This window comes from Peromyscus maniculatus, chromosome 4 (genome assembly GCF_049852395.1).
Source record: "Peromyscus maniculatus bairdii isolate BWxNUB_F1_BW_parent chromosome 4, HU_Pman_BW_mat_3.1, whole genome shotgun sequence".
NCBI lineage: Eukaryota > Metazoa > Chordata > Mammalia > Rodentia > Cricetidae > Peromyscus > Peromyscus maniculatus.
Window position 1 is genome coordinate 57586973 of NC_134855.1, and position 18383 is coordinate 57605355.

The 18383-nt window shown below is 38.3% G+C and overlaps 1 protein-coding gene across 1 annotated transcript in view; it reads left to right on the forward strand.

Moving 5' to 3' along the window:
- The window catches only part of Ppp1r1c (protein phosphatase 1 regulatory inhibitor subunit 1C), a 104970-nt gene that overhangs the window by 20013 nt on the left and 66574 nt on the right, over positions 1–18383 (forward strand). The gene's annotated exons all lie outside the window — the stretch shown is intronic.

Genomic DNA, 18383 nt, shown 5'->3' on the forward strand with positions numbered 1-18383 from the left:
ACTGTTTACCTTTCTTATTTGTGAAGTGACATTAAGGGTATCATAATAACAACAATAAACTGCCTACGGAAAGTCAGGAAATTTGGATTTTAATTTCAGGTCTGCTATAATCTAGCTATACAAAACATCTTATCACCTTTGATGGGTACAATTTCTTTGAAATATAGTGATTTTTTTTCATCTGAAACCAGTATAGATTTAGTTTTTATGTGAGCATTAAAGGAAGTTTGTGAGAAATAATGATATGATCATAAATATATATTAATTATCTAGCAAAATGGATTCTTTTTCTTCTTTTCATCTTATATACAAAAACAAGTTGAACTGGAATTCTTATAGAGACAATTATATATGAGTTTGAAAGAGGGACTGATTGGTTGCCTTTCACAGTTGAAAGCTGCCTACATTATAATTTCAATAAGCCATGGGTATCATTTAGTCAGACAATGAATCTCCTTTGTCCTGGTTTCTGAGAGCTGTAGGGATCTAGGTTTCCAGCTACATGGTCATCTGTTCTCATCTCACCAGTAAGTAGACATCTGTTTATGTTCATGTTGTTTTTTATAGGTGAGTCTGTGTAATTCATAGTCTAATTCCCAGCTACAGAGCTAATGTCTTAATGTTACTTTCATCCATGATCCAAGAGGAATAATTCCTTGACATCACAAATACCCGATAGCAGATAGTTTACCCATCCTAGAGGCATGTGAGCCATCTTTGAAGTCTTTGCCAAGTTCCTGAGAAGTCAACAGGTTTTATAACTTCTGTTAAAGGCAAGCATTCCATTTGGGTCAACAGCATCTCTAGCAGTTATTTATTTGTGCATTTACTTAGTGTTGGTTTAGCAACAAATCAATAAACTGATTAAGAAAAGCTCATTTGGAACAGATACATGAATATGTTTTATGCAATCACTGCATGTGAATATGTATCTGAATATATTTTGAAGCTACTCTAAGTCTGCGCTTTAACCATCTAACCATTGTTCAGCCATCTTTTCCACATTATTGAATTCTTTGTCAGAGGGACGTTTTTCCTCAATTCACTTTAAATTCATATAGCCTACTTGAAAAAAATCTATATTGCTGTGCCTGGAAGATGGTTCAGTGGATAAATGAATTTACTAACAGGCCTGACAACCTGAGTTCAATTCCAGAGACTCGTGTGCTGGAAGGAGAAGACCAACTCCTGCAAGTTGTCCTCTAACCACATTTGTGCTTTGGCATGCTATTGTGTTCTCTCTCTCTCTCTCTCTCTCTCTCTCTCTCTCTCTCTCTCTCTCTCTCTCTCTCTCTCTCTCTTTCTCTCTCTTTCTCTCTCTCTCTCTCACACACATCACACAAATAAATAAATAACGTAATAAAATTAAAAACATTCTTTAACTTTATATTAATTTCTCCTTGCTTTTGTGTCACATGGTGAAACAAAGAACTTAGAGGATGGAGCTCAGTGCAAGGATGTTTGCCTAATATGTACAAGGCTCTGGGTTGTATCACCAGTGCGGAATAAAATAAACCACACACAATAAAAATAGTAACAAGGTAAAATAAACATTTTCCCAACCACACAATTCCAGAATTGGTGTTGGTGAATTAAACTTGAGTGTAAACTTTTAAAGAGTGGGTTTGTGGGGCTAGAGAGATGTTCTCAGAAGTTAGAACACTTGCTACTGCTCTTGCAGAGGGTACAGGTTTGGTTCCCAGCAGCTTGGTCAGGTAGCTCTAGTCCAGGACATCTGATGACCTCTCCTGGCACCTTCAGGTTCTGTACTCACATAGTGCACTGTTTGCACACACACACACACACACACACACACACACACACACACACACACACACACAATATATATATATTTTTTAACCTAAGAATATTTCTGTCTCATTTCTTTTTGTGCCTGTTCCTCAGAGAGCATAGCACTGCCTTGTATTTTAGAATGCTAACATCTCAAAGTATTCATGATTTAATTGAAACTGTTTTTTATTCTCTCATTTATTCAATCAGTAAATGAATATTGAGCACCATGCTCTAACCCTTGATAAATGGTAAAGAAACCACACATGAACAATACACATCTAAGTTTGGCAGGCCAGAACAATGGACTATAAGAATTAACTTGTGCCAGCCATGATGGCACATGCCTATACTCTCAGCGTTCAGGAGACAGAGGCAGGCAGATCTCTGAGTTCAAGGCCAGCCTGGTTGTAGAGCATGCTCCAGGACAGTCGGGGCTCTAGAGAGAAACCATACCCCCATCACCCTGAAAGTAGAATTAACCTCTGAGACATTGGGCAGCATGATCAGCAGGCCCGATTATTCTCTTGATTGTTTCAATCATTGCCTAGATGGACATGAGCTAAAGATGACAGACAAGGAGGATACAAATACAAGTGTATATAATGGAGGAAATTTGTAATGAGAAAAGCATTAGTCATACACATAAATATAATAGCTACAGGGCCAACATGACACATTAAACAACTATACCTGGTGTATGCATTGCTGAAATATTATTACGACTATATGCTGGGACAAAATGCATATACACAAAAACTTTAAGTAAACATAAAATGATAGATACTTTTATTTATTTTATGTTTTTATTTGGTTTTTGAGACACAGTTCAACCTGTAACTCAGGTTGACAGTCCTCTTACCTCTGTCTTACAGGTGGTGGGATGGTAAAACCACACCACCATGAAAGAGACTTCTTGAAAAAGTAAAACTCGATATCATCACAGATGCAGCCTGAGGTTTCCTTAATATTACCAATCTTATTTCCAAGAGTTCCCATAATCTCCCTGTGTGCTACCCATTCCTTAGTTGGATCAACCCTCCATACCATGTGATCAGTTGACTCTCATCAAATGTTTTTGGGACATATTGGACACAGTATCACACATGGACCATTTTCTGCTGTTCCTACTGCCCCATTTGGCACAGCCTTATCTTTCCATGCAGGTACATGTAGGTATCAGAGCATACATTTTGATTCCCATATTATCATTGCATAGAATTAAAAGAACAAAGATTGGGAGGCAAAAATTAAAAAAAAAAAAAGATTATCTTAATTATGATATGTTTGAGGACCTGAGTCTCTAGACTGCTCACAGGCACTATGCAATTTGAGCAAAATGATTCTTTTTGGTTTTAATGCTTTAGAGGAGCCTCAAAATACTGGCAACCATATTGACAGTCTGGTAAAACGTCTAAGATTTTAGTTGCAGTGCTTTCTCCTGAGAAAATGAGTTTAAGGACAGTAAGTGACGATCCTTCTTGGCATATGGTACCAGGTGATAGAACACACAAGTGGTAGAGCTGGATAGAAACTTGGGTCCATCCACTCACAAGCTCTGTGCTCTTCAGCCAGAATTTTTATAAATGACATTCAGTTTTCATTAAGACACTTTTGAAGTAAGCTTTTATGGGCTTATCAAATCAACAAAGCAGTTAAATGGGAATCCTGGATCTAAAGCCAAGTTTACTAACTAATTTGTTGATCCATCTCCGTGACAGCAACAGGGGGACATCAGGTATTCTAAAGAAGTGCCTTGCTGAAGATGCACTTCCCTGAAAGCACAAGCCTTTAAAACTGGCTCAAACAAGTCAGCTACCTGATAACTACTACTGAAGCCTCATTAGAAACACAAATCGTTTTCAGATTAGAGCATGAGATTAAAGGCAACCTCAGGACAAATTTGCATGCCCACCTTGACAGAGGCGTATTTAAAGTACGTTATTTCAATGTTTGATTTGGTGAATTTTCAAAAACATTCATAAATATTTATAGTGCGACTCTTGGCAGGGAGGTAAACAGAATTCATTTCCATTCCCGTATCATCATTGCATAGAATCAGAAGAGAGGAGACTCTTAAATAGATAGGAATTACTGGATAATTTTGTAATTACTGCATTGGGAAGTCATAGGGAGGCAAATAAAAGATGAGAAGAACTGGACAACCCATAAAATTGATACCTCTTTCTCTCTCTGACAACCACGTGAGATGTGGCCTTGACCATGATGGGCCTAAAAGTAATTGGTGAATGATTAAGAACAACAGCAACAATAAAATGAAGGTGAAAAATGTCGTCCCATGGGCTGCTTTCTCTGAACACTCATCCTGTGCTCCTGATGCATGGGAAGGAGTCACAGCTCTTCACATGGAGTTTGTCCCTTGGTCTTCAATTTATTTTTTGCTCTTTCCATTAAGAGCACCATCCCTGTATCCAGTCTGGTACTCCCCCATCTCCTCCCTCTTCTCTGTCTTCCTTTATTTCTGCTTTTTACATCTCATGATAAGGGACCTGGTGTCCTGAACGTCACCACCCACTCCCATATGCTACTTGTTTTCATCCTGGTTGTTTATGACTCGGTTTTACAAAGGTTGGTCTGACCTTGTTTTGAGTCTCATTAGTCACTGCAGCCACTTCAATTTGGCTCTCACTAATCTCTGTAGCCACCTTATCCGACTATACTTGTCCTTTGTCTGAGCTCCTCTGTCTTCTTCCCTCAGCCCCTGTTGGGAATGCTGACAACTTCCTTCTAGGAATTCTTGTCACCTCTGTCTTTTGTGATTCCCTGCCTTCTTTTTTCTCATAGCTTGTGTGACTTTTTTCCCTAGTGGCTTCATTCCTCTGCCCTTACCCAGTGGTGTGTTCTCAGGGTACAGATGTTCATTTATTCCCTCCACTGCCAGAGTTAGTGCTATAAATCACATTAGCTACTTCTTTATAGTAGTACTCCTCTGTACCCCACCTCCCTTTATAAATTTAAAAAATTATATCATAATGCAAGCATCTATATGTTCTTATGTATTAAACTTGTTGCAATTGCTCTGGTTATTTATGTATCTGTTTTGCAAACTCTCCTACTCTAGCTTATAAATGTGTCAAGTCTGTGAAATGAATTCAAGCTTTGACTTCTTATGCCTGTCTTATTTGTGTCTAAATTTTCATGCAAACCATTCTTATATACATTATCACATTTATGTCTTTCAATGGTACTGTGAAGTAGGGAGAACATAGGTGCCTTTAATTTTTATTTTAAAGAAAAAAACCTATATGTAGAGGACTAATTGAATTTCCTGGCTGGTAGACACCAGAGTGGTATAGTATTGGTACCAAATGCCACTTTCCTTCTATTTATTATTCTGGAATGTGGATAGGTTTCTTTATAATTGCCCATGAAGATGTGCTTGCTGTATTCCAGTGGTTCTCAACCTGTGGGTCACAACCCCTCTGTAGTCACATATCAAATATCCTGCATATCAAATACTTATGTTACAATTCATAACAGTGGCAAAATTACAGTTGTGAAGTAGCAATGAGATAATTTTATGGTTGGGGGTCACCGCGACATGAGGATCTGCATTAAAGTGTCACAAAATGGGGAAAGTTGAGAACTACTACTATTATGTATCAAGCAGATTCATAGGATAAGTTTGCTCTACATATGGAGGAGAAGCACTCAGTACTTGTTGACTGTGTCTCCCCTAAAATGCCTCCAGTTATTGAGAAACAAAGACTTTATGAAATACAGTTTTATTTTTTATTAATTAATTTTTTTCATTTATTTTACATACCAACCACAGTTTCCCCTCCCTCCTCTCCTCCTGCCTCCCTCCCTCCCGTCTGCCCTCCTCCCCATCCACTCCTCCAACATCTCCCTTCACAAAGAGGCAGGCTTCCCATGGGAGTCAACAAAGCATGGCACATCAAGTTGAGGCAGGGCCAAGCTCCCCACCCTCTCTACATCAGGGCTTGACAAGGCAACCCAGCATGGGGAATAAGTTCCCAAAACCCAGCTCAAGCTCCAGGGACAGGTCCTGATCCCACTGCCAGGAGCCCCACAAACAGACCAAGCTACACAACTGTTACAGATATGCAGAAGGCCTAGGTTGGTCACATGCAGGCTCCCTAACTGTCAGTCCAGAGTGTGTGAGTTCCCAGGACCTCAGGTCAGCTGTCTCTGTGGGTTCCCCCATCATGACCTTGATCCCCCTGGCTCCCTACAATCCTTCCTCCCTGTCTTCAACAGGACTCTTAAGAGCTTGGCCCAGTGTTTGGCTGTGGATCTCTGCATCTGCTTCTATCTGGATAAAGGCTCTCTGATGACAATTAGGGTAGTCACCAAATTGATTTCACAAGGTGGCAAGTTCAGGCACCCTCTCCACTATTGCTACGAGTCTTAGGAGTCTTAGCAGGGGTCATCCTTGTGGATGCCTGGGCATTTCCCTGGCATCAGGTTTCTTCCTAACTCCGAAACATCCCCCACCCCTGTCAAGACATCTCTTTCATTACTCTAGGCCTCTGTCCCACCCTCCTGCCCAACCTGATCCCTCACATTCTCATGCTCCCATTATCCCCCTCCCCTAACCCCCATTTTACCCTGGAGTGCTCTTTTATTTCTCCTTCCCAGGAAAATCTATGCATCCCTCTTTGGGCCCTTCTTGTTACCTAGCCTCTCTGGGGCTGTAGATTGTATGTGGCCTGATTATCTTTTACTTTACACTTAATATGCACTTATGAGTGAGTACATACCATATTTGTCTTTCTGGGTCTGAGTTAGCTCACTCAGAATGATTTTTTTCTAGTTCCATCCATTTCCCTATAAATTTGATGATGTAATTGTTTTTTACAGCTGAGTAATACTCCATTGTGTAAATGTACCATGTTTTCTTTATCCATTCTTTGGTTGAGGGGCAACTAGGTTGTTTCTAGGTTCTGGCTGTTACAAATAACACTGCTATGAACATAGTTGAGCATGTGTCCTTGTGATATAATTGAGCATCCTTTGGGTATATGCCCAAGATTGATATAACTAGGTTTTGAGGTAGATTGACTCCCAATTATCCTGAAAAACTGCCATATCTATTTCCAAAGTGTCTGTGAAAGTTCACACTCCCACCAGCAGTGGAGGAGTGTTCCACTTACTCCACATCCTCTCCAACATAAGCTATCATTAGCATTTTTTATCTTAACCATTCTGACAGTATGAGATGGTATCTCAGAGTCATTTTGATTTGCATTTCCCTGATGGCTAAGGATGTTGAATAATTCTTAAAGTGTATCTCAGCCATTTGAGATTCTTCTGTTGAGAAATCTCTGTTTAAATCTATACTCCAGTTTTAATTGGATTATTTGTTATTGTGATGTCTAGTTTCTTGAGTTCTTTATATATTTTGGAGATCAGCCCTCTATCAGATGTGGGGTTGATAAAGGTCTTTCCCCATTCTGTAGGCTGCCATTTTGTCTTATTGACAGTGTCCTTTGGCTTACCAAAGCTTTCCAGTTTTTGGAGATCCCATTTATTTATTATCAATCTGTGTCTGTGCTACTGGTGTTATATTCAGGAAGTTGTCTCCTCTGCCAGAGCATTCAAGGCTACTTCCCACTTTCTCTTCTATCAGGTTCACTGTAACTGTATTTATGTTGAGGTCTTTGATCCACTTGGACTTGCGTTTTGTGCAGGGTGACAGATATGGATCTATTTGCATGCTTCTACATGCCAACATCCAGTTCAGCCAGCACCATTTGTTGAAGATGCTTTCTTTGTTCCATTGTATAATTTTGGCTTCTTTGTCAAACATCAGGTATTCATATGTGTGTGGATTTACAACTGTGTCTGATTCAATTCCATTAATCCACCTGCCTATTTTTGTGCCAATACCATTCTGTTTCTGTTCCTATAGCTCTATAGAGGAGCTTGAAGTAGATACCTTTAGAAGTTCCTTTATCATACAGGAATGTTTTAGCTATTCTGAGTTTTTTTGTTTTTCTATATGAAGTCTAGTATTGTTGTCTGGGAAGAATTGTGTTGGGATTTTGGCGAGGATTGTATTGAATATGTAGATTGCTTTTGGTAAGATTGCCATTTTACTATGTTAATCCTACCGATCCATGAGCATAGATCTTTCCATTTTCTGTTATCTTCTCTAATTTCTTTCTTCAAAAACTGAAAGTTCTTGTCATAAATGTCTATGAAACACATTTTTAATTTAGGGCTTTGTGAGTGAAAATTTGTAATTTAATTGTTTTTAAAACTTCTAAAATGTTTTAAGGATGTTCTAACACTCTAACTTGAATGCTGTCCAAAAATTCATAAGTACAAGATAGTTTTGAAATTAAAAATTTAAATCAGCCTCTTGAATCCATTTATATCATAACCATAATGGAACTTTATTTTTATTTTGACAACTTTATGGCGGCAGCAGTACATATTTTGTTCTAATAAAATCAGCACAATCTCTTAATTTTCTTATTGGTAAAAGTCAAGTGTCTGTCAGAAATGGCTCAGTAGAAAACAACAATAGGTCTGGAAAAACAAAACAAATACATTTTTAAGTTGCTTTATAGCAGTTTTGTAACAATAAAATGTAGATGAATTTCTAAATGGTCTTAGTAAATAAAAATCATGGAGCCAAATACAGGGGTGAAAGCCTTAGAGAGATCAGGGAAATAGGGAAAGCCACCAGCCAACCTTACCTCACCAATTCTGCAGCTTCCAAATGTGAGTTACTTCCTGTCTACCCATGTCTATATGCCTTGCTGTCCTGCCATCTGATTTGCTCTCTCTGTTCAGCTACATCACTTCCTCTTCCTACCCAGCTCTGTCACTTCCTGTCTGTCTGTACAGACCTCCAGACCTCCGTGGTTAAATAGTTTTGGTATTTAAGGCATTTGCAACCACACCTGGCTCTGTTTCCAGTGTGGCCTTGAACACACAGAGATCCTGCCTGCCAAGTGATAGGATTAAGGGTGTGTGTTGCTGTTGTCCGACTTCTTTGTTTACTTAAAATGGCTTGCTATTTCCTCTGATCTCCAGGCAAGCTTTATTTATTAAAGCACAAATAAAATATCACCACATTTCACCACAAATAATATATCACCACAATGAAAAGTATATAGTTTATATTAGAACAAATATTTTCATGAAGACATATGGCTTGAGGTTACAATGTCAAGTATCTTAATATAGTATGAATTATAATGTCATGGTCAAAATTCAAAGTCTGTAATGGGAATCAATGAGGTGGTGTGGAATGTATCTACTCTAATTTAGGTAGATTCCAGATATACATGTCTTGCGGATGTGGTAAGCATCCTCCATGGAGGTTTCTAACAAGTTAGGGTAAGAATCTAGTGATATGATCTAAGTCATCAAATCTTGTCTATTGAACCAATTTTTGTTCTCTTAAAATTTTAGAAACTGTAAGAAAGATGTTGGCCATTCCTGCTTCTTAAAAAAACTACTTCTCAAAATGCAGAGAGATCTAATGAGGGGGAGGAAGTCAGCTAAAGAGGGAATCAGTAAGTTCTAAAAATATCAAGGGGCCAATTCCCCACTCCCACCCAAAACAGTGGCTGTTATAAACAAAGGGCAGTCACTTCAGACTTCAGAGCTTCCACCTGTATATTGTAAGTGCTGGGTAATTATCTCCCAGTAGGAAACAGCAAGCAGAGCAGAAATCACAGTTAAAAGCCTTAAGTTAGTTCAGACTTAGACAGCAAGACACACCCTTGTTAATGAATAAGTTACAGGTGGGTGCTTCTTGTTTTTATTTTCTTAAGCAATGTTGAGCATAACTATTTAGTTAATTGATGCTATTATTTATATTAAACAAATAATTTAATTAAAGAACTCTTCTCCACAGGCTGCAGAAAACAAATTAAGGAACATATTTTAGTTAAGGCTGTCTCCACACTTAAGCCAATTTACATTTTCAATTAAACTCAGAAGGTAATCCTAGAGCAAAGGCTAACCACTGTGCAGGGCTGGCCACAGGGAGCATCAGAGGCACAGACAGGCAAGCTTGTGAGTCTGGTGTAATCAATTCTCCTTGCTCAGTTGTTACCGGCAGTACAGAAATGACTAAAGGAAACAATGCCATGAACTTTGGAGAGTCACATAGTAGGAAATAGGTGGTTTACTCCCAAATCAGTTACTCAGCCCAACTCCATCATTGTACTTCTAAGTAATACAACACAGTACTGTAAACTTTATCTAAAACACCCACTATGGAGAGAATTCTATCAAGGGAAAGTCAATAGAAATCTTGGAGGAGAAATGACACTTGGGAAGACTGGGCTGTCATCCCTGCAACATACCCTCAGGGAATATGGAGAGATCATTAGGGATCTCCCTAATCAAGCCCTTGACTCAGGGGGAAGAACACATGCATTTTTCTGATGAGTAAAATACGCTGTCAATATGAGGCCTGAGCCCTAATGTCAGGAATTGATAATATGCTGAAACTTCAGAGTGAAGACAATTCAACTCTTCTTCCTCATTCACATCAATGAGGATGAGAAGAGCAATGGGGGAGCCCACAGACAGAGTGACCCCATTACAGAACTGAGAGATGCATTTCAAACAGAATGAAACAAACCAGGTCAGCTGAAAGTAGAATTGCTGACATGATAGAAGATTCTGGGATGATTAGGGCTAATCACAAAGGATAAGACAGACTGAAACAGACAAAGGCAATTCCACAGAAGGATTATTGACCTGAGCCTGCTCTCATCAAAAGAAAAAGAGGAACAAGAAAATGAAAAAATAAACCTTAAGAATATAACACAAATATAATAAGGAGAAAAAGGGCAGGGGATTAGAATAGTATCTAATGATATAGTAAAAATATGCATGACATTATTATAATTAATTATATTAACAATTATGTTACAGTAACTAAATTGTTATAGGTTTCAAAATAGCATATAAAATATGTTGTAACATTTAACATTATGTTATTTATATTAATAATAATTCTTCAGATGCACTAGCAAAAGCAAGTTTCTCCTCCCAACAGATAAATTATAATAGATGGTTTGGCAATAGATCCTTGGAATTGAACAGATTGTGATCTATTTTAGCCACATTCTTTTCACATAGCAAAATCAAGTATCCTTAAGCATTAAGGAATTCAGAACAGAGTTACTATGAGGCTTTCTATAAATTTTATGATGAAATGAAACCCAGCCAACTTAATTAAAACAGAAATAAAGCATGAGGGAACCATGATACAAAGATCATTCATGATCATCTGTCTATCACACAACTACATTTCATAAGAGAATGTCAATCCTGAAATACAGAAATCAAAACAAAACAATTAGGATGTACAGGTGTTCTACAGCAGAGTTAATTGGTAATAGCTACACTCAAAATAATATTACTTAAGGCAACGTTCTCTGCTAATTTTTTTTTTTTTTTTTGATTTTTCGAGACAGGGTTTCTCTGTGTAGCTTTGCGCCTTTCCAGGATCTCGCTCTCTAGACCAGGCTGGCCTCGAACTCACAAAGATCCACCTGCCTCTGCCTCCCGAGTGCTGGGATTAAAGGCGTGCGCCACCACTGCCCGGCATAATTTTTATCAGAATTTTAAGTTCATCTTTAAAATGAGATTACCTCTGATAAAGACATATTTGAACTTTACCAACTTCTAAAATTTTCCTCATTATCTTTCTCCCACTAAATGGAAGGAACAGAGTGTATTTTTAATATTGGGAATATTTTAAGTGCTATAAATATCTATTCTGTGGTAGGCAACCAGAGTTGGAGGCATGGTGTGTGAGTTGGTGGAACACTTGCCTGCGTGAGTCCTGCTTTTAATCCTCAGCACTTCCTATAACAACAGTAGCACAGTCCTCTTTTCTTATGCATGTGTTTCTGCAAAGAATAACACTCAGGGTACATTTCACCAGAGTACATCTACACCCTTTCTTCATTGTAGTTGGGAGTGTGTTGATTTTTAACAAGCTTAGATTATTTTTCTGCGGAATAAAGTCTTTAAGTTGCTCAATAATCAGACCAGAAATATTCAGGAGCAAAAATAAACTATAAAATCAGAAAATATTTACACAGCTTTAGTTATACTCAGAAGGATTTATTTGGCTTAAGATATGAACATGGGTTCAAATATGATTTTAAAGAATTCATCAAAACATTAGTGCAGAAATCCAAAGATTAGCCACACTTACTCAGAAATAATTCTTGTTACAATGGGCTCTCTTCTTTTCTTGTACAATAATCATACTTTAGGCTTACGGCAACATGAATCCAAGTCCTTGACAAGACACATTGTCCTCCTACAACCAAGGTCCAGTGAGATGCTTTTATGAACCGCCATGAGTAACTTTACCATTTAACTAAATATAGCACACTTTTTGCTGAAATATTATTTGAATTAGGAAGGCTATACAATATGAATCCTGCTGTATCTTATTTTGTCCACAACTGAACATCGTGGCCTGTCTCAGACTTGGGGATTGGTGGTAACAGTTGACAATGTTTCTTTCCTTTCCTGAGAAGCCCCATTGGCTGTCAGTTTAACCTTTGAGAGGGTTCTTCTTTTTTTCCCATTGACTGAAGTCACATTATCAGTGTGCATTTAAATCTTTGGTGTCATTGATGTAACCCTGGTCTATCATTGGAGATATGTATGAAAACTGTACTAAAATGTTCACAGTTTAGCCCAAACTGCAAGGGGACATCTCTTACATCTGAGTAAATCTTAGCTCAGGAAACAATAGCATACTGACTCAACTGCAGTTGACTAAGATGCAGATTGATAAACAAAATGATTAGTTTACTGTAATCACAATAGATTCTACAAGAGGTTCATAGTTGCCATTAGAGTATATAATAAGATAGATGTAAACTAGCCTAAAGGTCAAGAAGGGCTTTTTAATGAAGTTAATATGTAAAGTACAAAATAAGAAAGGGGGTTGTATTTATGCAGAAATGAGCCTCAAGTATGGGAACAGGATGTGGCCATTTTTCAGTTCTTCAAAAGCAACATCCTTTTCCCTCAGTGAGCAGAAGTGGATGAGACAAAGGGTTTAGCATATTGAGTTGACACCACATACAGATAGACTGCCCTTTTGAGGATAGTGTTGGTCTGCTTGATCATTCATACTTGAATTCTGGGCAATACAAGTCAATTCTGAGTGACTTAAATGAGAATCTTTTTTTTTTTTTTTTGGTTTTTTCGAGACAGGGTTTCTCTGTGTAGCTTTGCGCCTTTTCCTGGAACTCACTTGGTAGCCCAGGCTGGCCTCGAACTCACAGAGATCCGCCTGGCTCTGCCTCCCGAGTGCTGGGATTAAAGGCGTGCGCCACCACCGCCCGGCTTTAAATGTGTAGTGCAGGAGAATCTTTAAATGGGGGAATTAAGAAAGTCACACATAACACAACGACAACGACAACAATGAATGGGTAGGATTCAAGTATATCCAGGTACCTAGAAGCAAAGCATAGTATTTCCAACCTTTTCAAAACAGGAAAAGTATAATTCCCCAAAGTTGCTAGTTTTATTACTAAAGAAAAAATGAGATGTTTTAGGTCACCAAAATAGGAAGCACTCATGCCACTTACCATAGTTGTTGGCACATGTGAGGACTAGAATGAAGCCTCACTGATTAGACTGTCACACTGCATTGTTGTTGTCTGTCTTTCTGCCTTTCTTTTGGATTTTTTCAGGGGCAGTTGTAGCCCTTCATTCAATCTGATTTTGCCTTAAATTCCTATTACCAAGCCCAGAGTCTGGCACCTAGTTTTGTTTCTATATGAAGGGATAAAGAGAGACTGTATGCCCATGTCCACATCTGTCTGCTGTGAATCTAGATTCACACTACCTCATTCCTTCCCAACAGGTTTACAGAGTCTATTGTGTAAAGGAATGCACACTTGGATGACAAAATGGTTGTTACTGTACAATGCTGGATTTTACATTTAAATGCCTAAGTAAAAATTATTTTATTTCAGCAACCTTTAACAACTAGTTCACCTTATTTTTCAAAAAATAGCCATCTAGTTAGTCATGTAAATACCCTAATATTTTAAAAAATTGCTGTGAGGAATTATATATATATATATATTTGGCAATAACTACTTCCTGGCATTCTTACTGCCAATTCTAAATACCCTAGGGGGAAGAAAGTTTAGTTTGTTTCCAAGTCTAGAATGGTTTCACTGTAGGAATCCATGATATATTCAATCATTTTATTATGCCTTTGATCTATTTTTCCATTTTGGGGAGAGGGAGGCAATCACATACAAGGACTGTGACTTTAAAATAGAAAATAATCTTGATTATAATGCATTTTGCAGATCACAAGTTCTTAACCACACCAGAGGATCAGTAGGAGTCCACAGTAAATTCCTTAATATTTTGTTCTTTTTCAATATTTTCTTCTCCAGATTTGTTAGATATTTTTAAAAATTTATTTATTTTTTCTTCTCTCATATATAACATTCCAACCACAGTTTCCCCTCCCTCCTCTCCTCTCACCCCCTCACTTCCCCCAGACCACTTCTCTGTTTCCCTTCAGAAAAGAGCAGGTCTTCCAGGGATATCAATCAAACATGGCATGACAAGTTACAATAAGACTAGGCACATACCTCATATCACGGCTGTACAAGTCAACCCAGTAGGAGGAAAAGGGTCCCAAAAGTAGTCAAAAGAGTCAGAGACAGCCCCATCTCCCACTTTTAAGAGTCCCACAAGAACAACAAGCTACACAATCATAACATAATGCAGAAGACCTAGGTCAGACCCATACAGTCTCTCTGATTGTTGCTTCAGTCTCTGTCAGCCCCTATGAGGACTGGTTAGTTGATTCTGTGGGCTGTGTTCTCTGGGTGTTCTTGATCCCCCTGACTCCTACAATCCTTCCTCCCCTTCTTCTGCAGATTTTCTTAGTTCTGCCTAGTGTTTGGCTTGGGGGTCTTTGTATTTGCTCCTATCAGTTGCTGGATGAAGCCTCTCTGATGACAATTATGCTAGGCTCCGGTCTATGAGTATAACAGAATATTATTAGGAATTGTTTTATTGACTTTTCTTTCTACTGTTTTCTTTTATTTTTTTTATTTATTATTATTATTATTATTATTATTATTATTATTATTATTATTATTATTATTTTTGGCTAGTAGTATTTGGTTCTATCCTAAGCTTCTGGGCTATCCAGCCTCTAGTTCCTGATCATTTAGGCAGTGTCAAGCATGGACTGTCTTGTAGTGTGGATCTCTTGTGGAGTGTGATCTAGTTGGACCAGTCATTGGGTGGCCACTCCCAGAAGTTCTGTGCCACCTTTACCCCAGCACATCTTGGAGCCAGAACAAATTGTAGGTCGAAGGTTGTGTGGCTGGATTGGTGTCCTAGTCCCTCAAGAGGAAGCCTTGCCTGGTTACAGAATATTTTTTTATTCCCAACTTTAATTCTTGATGATGCTTCAAAGGTGGAAAGGTATATTGAGACAGATTCAGAAGCAAAGTGAAAACTCACCATCTATTTACATAAGCTGAAATCCTAGAGGATAAATATGTAAGGGAAGAAGACAAGGTCCTGTGTTTAAGTGCCTAAGGCTGAATGCACAAAGGTAAGAGTTAATCCCAGGGACTTACAGGAACAGTTGGTTGCTCTGGCTGAATGTGAAATGGCTTCTGACTCAGCCTTTCTGGGTGGCAACCAGAAAGAGCTATGGACCTCATCTGGGAGGCAGAGCCTTCTAAGCAGACCACACATGTTTTCCCTGGTGTTAGACTTATCCTCCAGGAACTTCATATCTTCACATTTGCCCCTATTTCCTGATAATATCTGATTAAGTTCAGTCTGTCTTTGACAGTTTCATAATACTTAGAATTTAGTTGGCAGTGTATCCACCTGTGTCCTTTTGATAGGATGTGTGGTTTTTCATGTATTCTTGGTCCATGTTTCCCAGTTATGAACTTCTGGTAGCCCCAGCCATGGCTGACTTTTCCTTTCCTATACATGTGATTCCTTGTCTTCTACAGCACTGGATGTAGTACTCAGTACCTATGCTCAAGTTCAACTGTGATATTTTGGATGAACTAGCCATATCCACTGTAGAGGATTTGTAGAACTAGAATAAAAATATTCATTATCAGCAATATTGTGGAATATCAATGAGAGAGAGAACTGAGTAGTTCTTAGTTTAATGAAATTCAAACATACACTATTCCAGGTCACAGGTCAAATCTTTAGTATCAATTAGCTTTGAATTCTCTGGACTGAGTCAGAGAAAAGGACTTGTATGAAAGTGATTTATTTGGGGTGTAATCCTAAACAGCAAGTGAGAGCAAGACAGAGATGGGAAAGACACTGTAGCAATTTTATTGGTGTGTGAAGGCTTCATTGTGCGGAGATACTATGCGAAGCAGACAGGATTCCTTACCAGAGCTACCCAACCCAAAAAATGGAGGGCTGGGTAGCTGAAGTCCAGGTGCTTGAAGCTCTTGTCTATTGGTACAGTCCTCTGCTGGCTGCAAACTGTTCCAGGAGCATTTACTTCACCTGCATATGGTATTTTAGAGATAGGGTTCTCTCAGAAGAAAGGAAAGATGCACAGGGTTGCCATGAGTATGTGCATGGATTCTTCTGCTTCAATAACAGAATTATAGTGTCTGTGCCTTGATCTGTAATATACTTAGTTCTTATTAATATCAGTACAAAATAGCTCTCACCCTAAGAGCAAAAATGATACTTTATTCTTGAGCCAAATGTGAGTGATTGTGACTCAGGAACATGGTTTATTCAGATTACCCCAAATGCCACATTTTAATTTGGAAATAGTTTCATGAAGCTTCTATAGTTACAGAGAAAAAATGCCATCAATAAAGGCATTTGTCCAATATGTGGGTGGAAACATCAAGTTGAGTTATAGCACAGTGGGAAATGTCTGTTAAAGGTTACAGATGCTGTCTGATGACAGTATTAGCCTTTGCATTGGTGGAAACTAGATCTTTAATACATTCCAAAGGCTCCACATGATGGGGATTTTAGGACAGACAGAGAGATACACAGTGAATAGCTATTAACAGGATTGAAAAAAAATTCCTTTATTATTTTGTGCTGAATCTGCAACATCCTGACTCTACAATCCCAGAGTTCTGCTCAGTCTATCAGCTTTGCAGAATCCTAAAAATAGGTGTGGCTTTTTCCCCCCTGGGAACTTCAGTTCACACTAGCTTTTAAGATAGGGAATCAAAACGCCAAACAAGCGGGATGACAAGTCACATCAACATCACTGAGGAAACTTAAGGTTTTAGGTGAAGAAAGAGAAAGGGGATACATCCCTTTACCTGGAGATAAATCAGAGGAGGTTTTTGCAACAGTTTATTTTAGCCATGATAAAAATCTGAGAAGAGTTGAAAGATGTGAGCTATAATAAATAATCTTTAAGAAATGAAAACAAGAATATTTATCTTTTTTTTTTTTTGTTTTTTTTTTTTTGTTTGTTTTTCGAGACAGGGTTTCTCTGCGTAGCTTTGCACCTTTCCTGGATCTCGCTCTGTAGACCAGGCTGGCCTCGAATTCACAGAGATCTGCCTGGCTCTGCCTCCTGAGTGCTGGGATTAAAGGCGTGCACCACCACTGCCCGGCAAGAATATTTATCTTAAAACATTCTCTTTGACCTTAAAAGTATATAGGCAACTCCAAACAATGAATAGAGAAATTAAAAAAAAAAGAGTATTAGGGAAAATGACCAACTACTGGCAAAGCAAAACATACTACTCAGCATTTTTCTTTCAATTCAGTATTTATAGAGTTATATTTGGAGGAATGTGAAATGTGTTTGGTCAACCACTTTATGTTCAGATTCATGTGTGTGGAAGTAAATTTGGTCCATCTGTTCTTAAATTATTTTCTTAAACCACTAACATTTTATTTAGTAAGAACTAATCTCCAAAGAGTCTTATGACACCCTTGACCTTCTGCCAAACTTGCTCCAAAGATCTGAAGCATGGCTGTTATATGCTGAACCATAAAGTAAACAAGAAAACAAGCAAAAATATTGATTAACATGCTACAGTATCATTCCTGTTACCATTAAGCACAGGAAGAAGATAAAAATTAAGAGTAGATGTCTACATGGGACCTATATTTCTTATCACTTATAAACCAAGATACAGTGTCTAAATGGTCTGTGTAGACAGCAGATGCCACATAAATGTTTTGTGCATGTACCACATATTCATAAAGAGAGTGGCTGACCCAAGACAGATTCAGGGGTACTCTGGGAAATAACTTCTTATGCAGTTCATCAGTGAAGCTTCCAATATCCCTGGTGGCTACTCTATTGTCTCTTTATGGGCCTGTCTTTTGCAGTGTCTCCTTAAACTGTGTGGTTATATAGGCAAGATTTCCACCAAATCCTGTTTCTCTATCTTTCTGCCTTTGTCTTAGCTTTCGATCTTCTTTTAGCCTCATTGACCTGATGACTCCTGGATCTGTGTCTTTAGCTAGACTTTCACTCCTGAGCATGGCTATTTCTAGATTTCCTCCACTTTTATATAATCAGCAATCACCTCAAAACCAACAATTTTATGAACACTCAAAATCTGAGCCTGGCACTATTTTGATCT